The sequence below is a fragment of the Microtus oregoni genome, unplaced genomic scaffold, assembly GCF_018167655.1.
Source record: "Microtus oregoni isolate MIOR12 unplaced genomic scaffold, Mior012 000041F_ref0000270, whole genome shotgun sequence".
NCBI classification, from domain to species: Eukaryota; Metazoa; Chordata; class Mammalia; order Rodentia; family Cricetidae; genus Microtus; species Microtus oregoni.
This window is the reverse complement of record NW_024543208.1, coordinates 5,104,149-5,117,522: the sequence shown is the minus strand read 5'-3', so window position 1 is coordinate 5,117,522 and position 13,374 is coordinate 5,104,149.

Here is a 13,374-nt window from a genome sequence, read left to right as displayed (position 1 = left end):
CTCACTCATTCCTTAAAAACTTCAATAAAAACACATTGGTTCCAAAAAAAAAAAAAATCTCATTGGTTCACCAAATTGTATACATTGGTCTGTTGTGAGTTCCCTTTCTGGGATGAATAGGTATGGATGTTAGGTGTGTACATGATGTGAGTGGGTGTGGTAGGTGTGCCTGTTGCATCTTCCCAGGAAAATCACACAACAGGCTGAGGCAGGATGATTTAAGTTCAAGTCCAGTCTATGCTATGGGAAAAACTCCATCTCAGAATCAAAGCCTGAGAAAAACATGTGCTATTGTGGAACTCTCAAGATAGTTTGTGACACAGGCTTTTCAGGCCCTTCTTTCATAGCTGAGTGAAGGCGTAAGTCACAAACAATGCCACACCAGTTTGGAATTATGATTAATAGGGTGGTATTTATTTAAAGGGGAAAAAAGTTACAGATCACCATCAGCCCTCTGTGCAACCAGGAAGGGAGTCTAGTCGCCTGCGGAGCAGGAAGTGAAGAGAGAGAGGAGAGGGAAGTGGCCGCTTTTTTGAAGAGAGAGAGACCACGCCCCAATGGGCTGGTATCTCAGCAGCTATAGGCTGGAGGAATGGGAGGACCTCCTGCAACAGCTGAGCACCTTCATGCAGGCATCACTGAAGATAAATTATCATCAGCATGTCCCCAATACCAGCTGGTGTGGTCCTCACTTTTAGACCATTAATGATCTGAGTCCTTTCAGTTATGAATCACTAGTTACCCAAAGTTTTTTGGCCCCTAGTTATCACTGGAAGGAACGTTGAGAGTTATCCCCTTCATTTTACAAATGAGTACACATTTCCATTTGCCTGCTGCAAATTAGTTTGCTTTGTAGGTCTTAAAGTTGGCTGTGGTCAACTTGTCTTGAGCTAATTCACAGCTACTTTCTGTGACTCTCAATAGGGTAGGCCAGGTATAGTCTCACAATAACAATAGACACAGGAGAGCAGGTAGGCCCAAATAAAGTTCCTTTCAGTCCTATGTGAAAAGTCTACATGGACAAAATCCCAGAATCATGGATTGATGGAAAATTTAACTATTTCAGGGTAAAGAGTGCAATGTCTCCTATTACTGGGAAGAGTGAAGTACCAAACAAGCAGTGACAGGCACAACTATAGCAGTGTTTATTTTCTGGAGTGACTCTTGGGAAAGCCCACTAACCTAATTTCATAGGGACTGCCACACCACCTTTTCTGCTAGTATAATATCATTTAATTTTATAAGGTTGCCAAGCTCGAGTTTTCTGGTTTTAGGTTTTAAATCAAACTGACTTCACAATAGACCAGAAGAGTGTAAACTAGTAAAGAGTGTAAACTAGTAAGAGGAATTAATCTAAGTAGCATCATTTATTCTGTAACAGATAATTTGCTTATCAGCAAGGTTTCTGATTGGCTGCCACAGGGAGAAAATGTGCAGAGACTTATGTGATCTCGGACATAGCTGTTCTCTATGCTCTCATTTAAGTAATGTTCATTCCTATAACCAAGAATAACTGTATATTGCCTTTGCAGAGTCCTGGCCACAGATAGACTTGCCATGGAGAACTGCACTTTTGTTCACCGTGTTCTTCATAAACAGTTATTAGCTCTGTCTCTAGACAGAACATCCAAGCTTTTCACATACTGTATAACACCTCAATTATAATTTTAATTTTTGTGCATTACATTAACTATGTTCAGTGTGTACATGTAGCACAAAATCAGTTAAACTCCTAACAATTTATAAATTCTACTGTAACACTAATTGTAAGACCTTTCTTTCTCTGGTGGTTAGTGTGTACATGTAGCACAAAATCAGTTAAACTCCTAACAATTTATAAATTCTACTGTAACACTAATTGTGTGTGGTTAAGAGCATAAGTAAATCTGGTTGGCATATTTCACAATATTTAATTTTTTGTGTGCTTGATATGAGGACAGTGTGATCATTGTCAGCTGAATTTTTCTATTTCATCCAACTAGAGAGAAGCTGAGACAAAATACCCACTGAAATACCACATGACTTCTCAGAATATTTTATAAATTCTTACTAGTTAGAGACACAGAGGACAAAATTATGTAGGAGGAAATGGGAGATGTACTGTGGCACTGGGTGTTCCTTTTGCTTTTCAGTAAAAGAGATCTGAACTAAAATAGTCTTCTAAGAGTTAAGATATAAGCAAGCTGCCAAACTCAAAGGTACCAGTAATGCTAAGGTATTTTCAATACACTGCTACTTGCAAGACTCACTTGACTGCAAAGTTTCTGAGAATTCAATGTTTGTTCAGTTCTTTAAAATGTCACATTCTCTCTCACCCAAGAGCTTGGAGGTACATGTTTACCACTCTAGCTTCGTGAACATGGGAGAGTGGAGCCTAAAACTGAAGCAGACTAAAGTCTCATGTGAAAATCCAACTTTATTCAGAGCATCAGACAAACTATACTTTGAGGGTTAAGAAGAATCATTGAATAAAGTATACAATCACAAGGACAAGCAAGCTTTCAAAGGAAAGAAGCAACTAGAATTCCTACCCAGATATGCTACAACAATGATCAACATGGCACAATACACTAACAGTGCAGTAGCAGCATATATAATTTGGCAGTGACCAACAGCTCTCTAATTAGTTAGGCCCACTTAACAAGAAGGAAGCCATGCCTGGTACTGGAAACCTGGCCAACTACCAGTGGCTAATGAAATCTTGGATCTGAAGACCCTACAATCACTATTTTACTAAACAAGCAAAATACGTAACTACATTCGATGTATTTATGTTATACAGATAACTATAGTTCTCACCTCTCATCAGGGAAACTTCTCTTTGCACAAATGGATATCATTACAGAAAACTACAATGAAAATACAGAGTTGTGGAGCCCAGTCCCAACTGATAACATCTACAACAATACTCTTGCACCTAAGTACGGCTTAAGAATCATTACAGAAGAAAGAGAAAAGTTGTAACAGCCAGAAGAGGAAGTTTGTGTCTTCTAGTAGTATAGAAGCTACAACCATAAACTGTCACCAGCATGACTGCATAAACATGAGTTGAAAAAAGTTGACAACTCTAGATAGAGTAATATGGAGGGAGAAAGGCTCATGAGGACTCAATCCTATATAAAGAGCTGCTGACATGAGGAATGCTGAGAACAGAAGTCTTCCTATGACAGAATGTATGAAGAGCATATGTAATACCAAATCATCAGCTAAAAGAAAATGCCTACAAATAACATTATAGACAGAAATATATTTGATTATATATATATATAATACATTATATTTAAGTATATATTTAATACATTTCATGTCATGTACAATATGATAGTTGAGTTTTATTTAAAGAAAAGTCATAAGTTTGAGTTGGGGGTACATACATGAGGGGTTGAATGGAAGAAAGGGAAGGTGAAATTTCCCCAGTATGAAATATACTGTTTTAAAGGAGCAGATGAGCTTTTTAGCAGCCATCATGTACTACACGCAACAAATGTTTCCTGAGATACCTTTTTTCAGAATTGAAACTTGTATGCTCTGAATACCAGTAGTTTTATTGGATAAAGTTTTCTACTCCTTTAGAAACACAGTGATAGTGATTTTATTATAAAAAACAATAACTTTAAATATTTTCTTATCCCATCATTCTTCAGTATGTAAATATCAAGTTAATATATTTTTTGATTACATTGAGTTAGAATGCTTGATTTTTTTTAAGACTTTAAATTACATGTATTTATGTGAGTGTGTGTCCATGCACCTGGTTGTAGGTGCTTGAGGAAGCCTGAAAGGAGAGTCAGATTCCTTACAAATGGTTGTGAGCCACCCAGTGTGGGCAATAGGAACTGAACTCAGGCCTTCTGAAAATGCAGCAAGTTCTTGTGACTACAGAACAATCTTTCTCCACCACAAGAATATTTTATTTTAAAAATTGCTATTTGAAGAGTTGAGTTGCATTGCATTAAAAGATGTTTGTCTTAGGGTTAATATTGCTGTGCAGAAACACTGTGAACCTGCCAACTCTTAAAAAGAAAACATTTATTTGGAGTGACTCGCTTATTGTTCCAGAGGTTCATTCCATTATCCTCATGACAGGGAACATGGCATCATGCAGACAGACATGGTACTGGAGCTGCTACATCTTGACAGAGACTACAGGAAGTTGACTGACTGTTACACTGAGTGAAGCTTGGGGAAAAGACCTCAAAGCCCACCCACACAGTGGCACACTTCCTCTAACAAGACCACGCCTAATCCAACAAAGTCAAACAAAATAAATAGTGCCAATCCATTTTTGAGCCATTTTCTTTCAAAACACCACAATTTTTAAATGGTTTTTCTTGTAATTAAAACAGGCTTTCCAAGAATTTCTGAAATAGCTCTAAAAATGTCTGTACCATTTTGACTATCTATTTATGAAAAATGGCATTCTCACCAGTGATAACAGAAAAATCAAATTACTGGTCAAGTCTAAAACTTAAGCGTCAGAAAATCATCCACAAATGAGGCTGTATGAGTTTTCTGAGAGCTTGTGAAAAACTCCAGAGAAGAGTCTTATAACCTAGGCTCCTTCTTCTTGTAATGTGCTTTCATGCTCCTCCAGTGTATAGCAATAGGAGTGGGTTTTACTTTAGATTGCCCACTATCTAACCTACACCATTATTCACAATGAGGTTTCCAAGCAGGAGTTGTCCTCGTGACTGTTTACAGACCAAACTCATGTGACCTTGAACTTGTGACTGTATGCAACTTGAGCTGAAATATACTTTGTTCCCATGACATTGCTTAACCCTCAGAATGCCCTCAGAATGTTTGATTCCCTGAATAAAATTAACTATGGCCTGAGATTTTATTCTGCCTAAATTTAGGCTCCACTCTCCCAAGTTCGGGCCATGAAATAAAGTGGTAACAGTTAAGGGTGCTCCGTATTTTATAGTAACAAATATTCACACATGGTTTTAATTCATTATGTAATGATAAACAAATCCATCTCAATAGCATGAAAATCTACTTTCATCTTTAATAAATAGTATAGCTATTATATGTATACTTCAGAACTATTTTAAAATTTCTTGATTTATTAACAACAAATGTTTGACTTAAATATACTACTTATTTTGTGCTTGTGGGGTTCACCAACAAACACAATCATGAATGAAAAACGTTAAAGAAGAAATTCTATATTACAGCTTCAAAAATAGAATTAATAAGGCTGCTGAGTAAATATATTAGAAATAAGGTAAAGATATTGTTGAGGAGCATTTGGAAGTGGTAGTGTTTTATGCACTAATTGCTTTTGTATTATTGTGGGGTGATATTTCACATAAACATTTGACATAAAGGGTTGAATTTGCAAATGATTTCAATCTGTCATAGGAGAAAGGGCATTGCAGAAAGAAACAGCTCTCAACACAGTAGTCAGGAAACAAAAAGAAAAACTATTTGTTGTCTTTTATTTCCTTTCTATTCCAACTATGCCCCAGGATTTGGGATATTGCTGCTGATAATCAGAATGGCTATTACTTAATCATTTCTTCAAAGGACCCCAAACACAGAGATATGCTTTATTAATCTCCTTCTTATAAAGTTGACAGTCAAGTTTAACCATCACAGTTTAAGAGTCCTACACTTTAGAGTCAAATGTGATCAAGTTCAGGGTGGTCATGTAAAGGACAGTGAAACTAAAAGTTATCTTACTGAATTATTTGTTTATTTGAACTAGATTTTAAAGCTGAGGATTCATATACTGTTCTCATATTACAATTACTGTAAAGAAGTGAGTATATATCTATTTACCCCTACTGAACACTGATGATTCCACTAGTTTAGCTTAGTAAGCCAATGAGTGTATTGGATTTCATTAATCTCACTGGGTGAGAATAAGAACATTACCACAATTTTTGAGCCAATTTTTTATAAGTGATTTTATTGAGCTATACATTTTTCTCTGCTCCCCTCCCTTCCTCTCCCATCCCCTTCAACCCTCTTCTATGCTCTCCATGCTCCAAATTTACTCAGGAGATTTTATCTTTTTTTACTTTCCATGTAGACTAGATCCATGAATTTCTTTCTTAGGGTCCTTGTTGTTGTCTAGGTTCTCTGGGATTTTTATTTATAGGCTTGTTTTTTTGCCTTATGCCTAAAACCCACTTAAGAGTGAGTATATATGATATTTGTCTTTTTTGGTCTAGGTTACCTCACACAATATGATGTTTTCTAGATCCATCTATTTGCCCTCAAATTTCAAGATGTCTTTATTTTTTCTGCTGTGTAGTACTCCATTGTGTAAATGTACCACATTTTCCTTATTCATTCTTTGATCAAGGGTCATGTAGGTTGTTTCCAGGTTCTGGCTATGACAAAAATGCTGCTATGAACTCAGATGATCACATGTCCTTGTGGTACGATTGCATATCCTTTGGGTATATACCCAGAAGTGGTATTGCTATGTCTTAAGGAAGGGTGTTTCCTAATTTTTTGAGAAATTGCCATGCTTATATCCAAAGGGGCTGTATCAGCTTGAATTCCCTCCAGCAATGCAGCAGTGTTGCCTTTACCCCACAACCTCTCCAACTTAAGTTATCATTAGTGTTTTTAGTCTTGGATATCTTACGGTTTGTAAGATGAAATCTCAGAGTTGTTTTTATTTGCATTTCTCTGATGACTATGGATGTTGAACATTTCCTTAAGTGTCTCTTACCCATTTGAGATTCTTCTGCTGAGAATTCTCTGCTTAGATCTGTACTCCATTTTTGAAATTGGATTATCTGTTCTTCTGATGACTAATTTCTTGAGTTCTTTGTATATTTTGGAGACCAAACCTCTGTCTGTGGGGTTGGTGAAGATTTTTTTCCCATTTTGTAGGCTGCCATTTTGTCTTGTTGACTGTGTTCTTTGCTTTACAGAAGCTTCTCAGTTTCAGAAGGTTCTATTTACTAATTGTTTCTTTCAGTGTCTGTGAAACAGTGGTTATATTTAGGAAGTGTTCTCCTGTGCAAATGCATTCAAGTGTAGTTTTTACTTTCTCTTTTAAGAGGTTCTGTGTAACTGGCTTTATGTTGAGGTCTTTGATCCATTTGAACTTGAGTTTTGTGCATAGTGATACATGAGTCTTTTCTTTCTTCTACATGTTGATATCCAGTTATGCCAGCACCATTTGTTAAATGTACTTTTTTTTCCATTTTATATTTTTGCTTCTTTGTCAAAAATCAGGTGTTTGAAGGTCTGTGGATTAATATCTGGGTCTTTGATTTGGTTCCACTGGTCCTCTTGTCTGTTTTTATGCCAATACCAGGCTGTTTTCAGTACTGTAGCTCTGTAATAGAGTTTGAAGTCAGGGATTGTGATGCTTCCAGAAGTTCCTTTATTGTACAGGATTGTTTTGGCTATCCTTAGTTTTTTGCTTTTCCATATGAAGTTGAGTACCAATCCTTTGAGGACTGTGAAGAATTTTACTGGGATTTTGATGAACATTGCATTGAATCTGTAGATTGCTTTTGGTAAGATTGCCATTTTTACTATGTTAATTCTACCTACCCATGAGCATGGGGGATCTTTCCACTTTCTGGTGTCTTCTTCAATTTTTTTCCAAAGATTTAATGTTCTTGTCATGCAAGTCTTCCACTTGTTTGTCAGTTACTCTGAGATATTTTATGCTATTTGTGGCTATTGTGAAGGGTGATGATTTTCTGATTTCTTTCTCGGCCCATTTATCATCTGTGTAAAGGAGAGTTACTAATTTTTTGAGTTAATCTTGTATCCTGCTACATTACTGAAAGTGCTTATGAGTTATAGAAGTTCCTTAGTAGAATTTCTGGGGTCACTTATGGAAACTCTGTCATCAGCAAATAGTGAAAATTTGATGACTTCTTTTTCGATTTATATCTTCTTGATCTCCTTTTGGTGTCTTATTGCTCTAGCTAGGATCTCAAGAACGATATTGAATAGATATGGAGAGAATGGACAACCTTGTGTTGTTCCTGATTTCAGTGGAATCACTGAGAGTTGCTCTCCATGTAGTTTGGTCTCAGCTATTGTTTTGCTGTATATTGCCTTTATTTTGTTTAGGTATGTTCCTTGTATCCCTGCTCTCTCCAAGACCTTTATCACGAAGGGATGTTTTATTTTGTTGAAAGCTTTTTCAGCATCTAATGAGATGATCATATGGTTTAGAAACAGAAGGATCATTGCCAAACTTTTTATGAGGCTACAATTACCATGATAACCAAACCACAGAAAGATATTACTTAGAAAGAGAATTACAGACCAATCTCACTCATGAACATTGATGCAAAAAATACTAAATACAATATTGGCAAATAGAATCAAAGAACACATCAGAACCATCATCACCATGATCAAGCCAGCTTCATCCCAGAGATGCAGGGATGGTTCAACATATGAAAATCTGTCAGCATAATCCACCTTATAAAGTAACTGAAAAATGCAAACCATATGATCATCTAATGTGTTAAACCCTTATTTGAAAACAGTAGCTTGTTTTGCGTGGAAGAGTAGGAAGTAATCTAGGAGGTATTATGGCAGGGAACCTGCTGTGGTCAACATTCCTTATACTAAGCAACAGATTGATTGCTTATTTCATAATAGTGATTCTTGGATAATTGTGTTTGTTCAATTTGAAGGCCAGATAAAAATCTTTTGTCAGCTGATTCATTGCTGCAGTTCACACAACTACATTCTTTTATTTTCCCTAAAGTTTTAGCATAAGATCCCTTCAAGGGTTCTGTTAGTTTTTACAAATGGTTCGTCCAGTGGAAGAGCAGCATATGTTGTGCTGAAGGACATGTAGTGCTACTGAACCATTCTCAGCTCAAATAGAGCTGTTGCTATAGTGTTTCAGCATTTTGCAGATAAGGTATTTTTGAGCTGCAAGCTGTTGCTATAGTGTTTCAGCATTTTGCAGATAAGGTATTTATCTATATACTAATAGTCAGTATATTTTTAATTTTCTTCAAGTCCTAGAAACTGTCCCATGTACTAGGACATGCAATAAGCAAGTTAAAATGTTGTTCTAGCAAATTCAAAATGTCATCCAACAAAGAAAGTTGCTATGCTCTGTAGGGCATATTAGAGTGCATTCAAATCTTCCTGGTTCACTGGCTGAAGGTAAGGCTTTAGCTGAGAATCTTATAAGACTAATCACTTTATCTCAGGTTGAGCTTGCTCTGTATCATCAAAAGGTATAAGTTTAAGAAAACAACTTGGGCAAAGAAAACCAGCCTACAAATCACAATCCCAGAGATCCAAGACAACAATAAGGACCCTAAGAAAGATGTATGTGGATCTAATCTACATGGGAAGTAGGAAAGGACAAGATCTCCTGAGTAAATTGGGAGAATGGGGACCATGGGAGAAGGTTGAAGGGAAGGGGAAAGTCAGGGAGGATAGTGGAGAAAAATGTATAGCTCAATAAAATCGATACAAAAATTTTATGTCAAAAAAAAAAAAAGAAAACAACTTAGATTAACAAGAGAATTTACTTGCCAAATTTTTAAGCAATGTGATAAAGGCTCACAGTTTTTACCTGTACCTCATCTGGGAGTAAATCCCTGAGGACTACTTCTCAATAATTATGGCAAATAGATATAACTCATATTGCAGAGTTTGGCAAACAGATATATTCATGTGACAATTGATTCATATTCAGGATTCTTGATGGCCACTGCACAAACTGAACAAGCCACTAAACATGTAATAACTCACTGCTTAAAATGCTTCTCATATATGTGAACCAAAAAAATATCATAAAGACAGATAATGGGTTTGGATATGTTAGTAATGCATTTCAGCAATTGGTGCAGGAGGATTGTCTGTATTCTGTCAATCATGTTTTAAATAAATGCTGATTGGCCAGGCAAGAAGTATAGGCAGGTCAACCAGACAGGAAGTAAAGTGGGGTGATGAGAACAGAAGAATTCTAGGAAGGAGGAAGCCCATTCCTCCCAGTCCTGCCCAGATCACGGAGTAAGCAGGATGTGACCTGTCCCACTGAAAAAGGTACCGAGTCATGTGGCTAACATAGATAAGAATAATGGGCTATATAAATTATAAGAGCTAATACAAAGATTGAACTAAAGGACCAATCAGTTTATAACCTAATGTAGACTCTCTGTGTGATTTTCTTTGGAGCTTACCGGCTGTGGAAACTGGGCAGGACAGAAACCCCAACAAGCAGGCACTCATGTTACAAGCAATTTTGTTCCCAATGGAATATCAAGCCTAAGATAGGTATTCCTTACAATCCTCTTTGACTATTGTCTACCAATATAAAATACCTCCATCAGAACTTGTTATCTCTCTTAATTATAGTTTGTAATTAACTTCTAAGATGTGGACTTCCAAGAGTCTTTTTCATATATCCTTATTTTGGTTAACCCACTCCCTATCTTCTTTTCCCCATTCCTATGTAAACCTTTAACCCATGTTAAAAGTTGTTAAATCAGATTCAAAAACATCAAAATAGATTTCTATATGGATTTTTTTATATATGCCTCCTTTTGGTTAGCATTTTCCCTACAGCTGGACAGTAGTGGCATACACCTTTAATCCCAGCACTTGGGAGGCAGAGGCATGAGGACCTCTGTGAATTTCAGGACATCCTGGTCTACAAGAGCTAGCTCAAGGACAGGCACCAATGCTACACAGAGAAACCCTGTCTTGGAAAAAACAACAACAACAAAAAGGAAACCAAACCAAAACAAAAATTCTCCCTACTCCTTGATTATCTCCATACTCCCATCTTCATCCAAATTTAAGATTTTACATTCTTTGGTTTTTCCTATGTTCTACTATTCCTTCTCCCTTAACAAACTCCCTAATAGCCCCTTTCTAGTTTTCTGGCTTTTATATATATTTGAAATTAAATACACAAATTCTTTTTATTTATTTAATTTTTTTCATTCAAAAATCCCACTTCCTTGCCTCCTCCCATTCCCCTCCGGCTCCCCCACTTACCCTCCTACCTTCTCCTCCAGTCTTAAGAGAGGGCAGGGTACCCTGCCCTGTGGGAAGTCCAAGGCTCAATACACAAATTCTTGAAATCAGAATCTGCTTGCAAGAAAGAACATGTGGATTTGTCTTTCTTAGTCTGAATTGCCTCACTAAGCAAAACTATTTTTCAGTTCCTTTCATACATTTGCCTAGAATTTTCCTTAATTTACTTTACTTTATACACAAAGAAAATTCCATTATTTTTTGTATGTGTGACATTTTCCTTTTCCATTCATCTCTTGATAGGCATCTAGGTTGATTCCATTTCCTATCTATTTTGAACAGGTAAAGAATGAAGATGAATATACAAGAATATCTGTAGTAGGCTGTAAGGTCCTTCAAGTATACATAGAAACAGTCATATGGAGAATCTTGTTCTAGTTTATAGTGAAGCCTCCAGATTGATTTATAAAGTGGTTTACACTTCCACCAATAGTGTGTAGAAAATGCCCTTTTCCTACATCCATGCTGGTGTTTTCTTCATTATCAAGACATACATATACACTTTACTTTTGGGTTACAGGCTTGGAAGATTATGCTTTAGCTTTGGTTGTAATGGTTGATATGTGAAATACAAGGCGGGTAAGGCAGGAGTCTCACATGACCCTCTTAAAGGTAATTTAAATAAACAGGCTGAATGCACAGTAGGATCTCAGTCTTAAAACTTAAGTGACCTTAAGTTATATTATTAACTCTGGTTGTGAGGTACATCAAAAGTTTCAGTCTTTTAGAATGTGAAGGATATTTTCATAATAATGGAGTCCCACAGGTTTTGGTATTCAGATTTGAATGACTTCCTCCCTTTTCTTTTTTACATAACAGTTTGAATAACATTGGTTTTTGTTTGTCTTTGAAGTTCTAGTAGCTTTCTGCAGTGAATTCATCTGGTCCTGATCTGTTTAGTTAAGAGACTTTTTGTTGCTGTTTCATTGCTGCTATTGCTGTGCTGATTATAGATTTATTCATATTATTTATTTCCTCTAGGTTATGCTTTGAATCATATATATATATATATAAATATATATATAATATATATAATTTACAATTTTATCTATTCCCGTTTTCTAATTTTATGAAGAATAGATTTTTTAGTTTTTTGTTTTTTGAAACACGGTTTTTCTGTGTAGCCTTGGCTGTCCTGGAACTTGTTCTGTAGACTACACTGACTGGCCTCACACTCACAGAGATCCCACTGTCTCTGCCTCCCAAGTACTGTGATTAAAGGCATGAACCACCATGGCCCACCAAGAATAGATTTTTAAGGCCTGTCATCATGATTGTCTGAATTTCATTTGTACCTATTGTGGTACCTTTTTTTTCATCCCTAATTGTATTAATTTGGACTTTCTCTATCTTTATTTTAGTTATTTGTCTAATGTTTTATCAGTTTTGTTTACCTTTAAAAAATAATTCAATTGGCTTTTCATTCATTTTTTTAAATTTGTATCTAATTAATTGCAGCTTTGGATTTTATTATCCTCCTTGGTAATGGTTTGGGTGTTATTTGTTTTTGTTTGTCCAAGGCCTTATGGTGAATCAAGTTATTTAAGATCTTTCCAAATTTTTAATGTTGGCACTTAATACTGTTAACTTTCCTTTTAAGACAGATTTCATTAGTCCCATATATTGTGGTATGTTCCATATTCATTAAATTCTAGATTTTTTTCCTTCTTTATTCAGTGACCCTTTCATCATTCAATGATGTGTTTTTTAATCTCAATGAGCGTTAAATACCAGACATTATTTCAGTTTTTCTATATTTATTGAGATTTTCTTTGTGTAGTAGTATGTGATTAGTTTTAGAAAAAAATGGATTGCTAAAAAGAGGGTGTATTCTTTTCTATATAGGTAGAATAGTTTGTCTATATCTGTGAGGTCCATTTTTTTATTTATGATATCATTTAATTTCAGTTTTTCTTTGTTTAGTTTTTATCTAGATGACTTATGTATTGGTGAAAATGGGTATTGAAGTCAATTGCTATCAATATTTTGGAAGTAATCTGTGTCTTTATCTACCAATGTTTGTCTTATTAAACTCAGTATATGTATATTTAGAATTAATATCTTCTTCATGAATATGAAGTGACCTTCTTTATCTCTTCTGATTGATTTTGGTTGGTCTATTTTATTAGCTATTAGAATTGCTATACTTAGCTAGGCGGTGGTGGCACACACCTTAAAAATCCCAGTACTTGGAGGCAAAGGCAGGCGAATCTCTGTGTGTTTGATGTCACCATTGTCTACAGAGTAAGTTTCAGGACAGGTTTTAGAGCTATACATAGAAACCCTTTCTCGAAAAACAAACAAACAAACAAAAAATAGCTATGCCTATTTGTTTCTTAGTTCTATTTGCTTGGAATAAGTTTCCCCCAT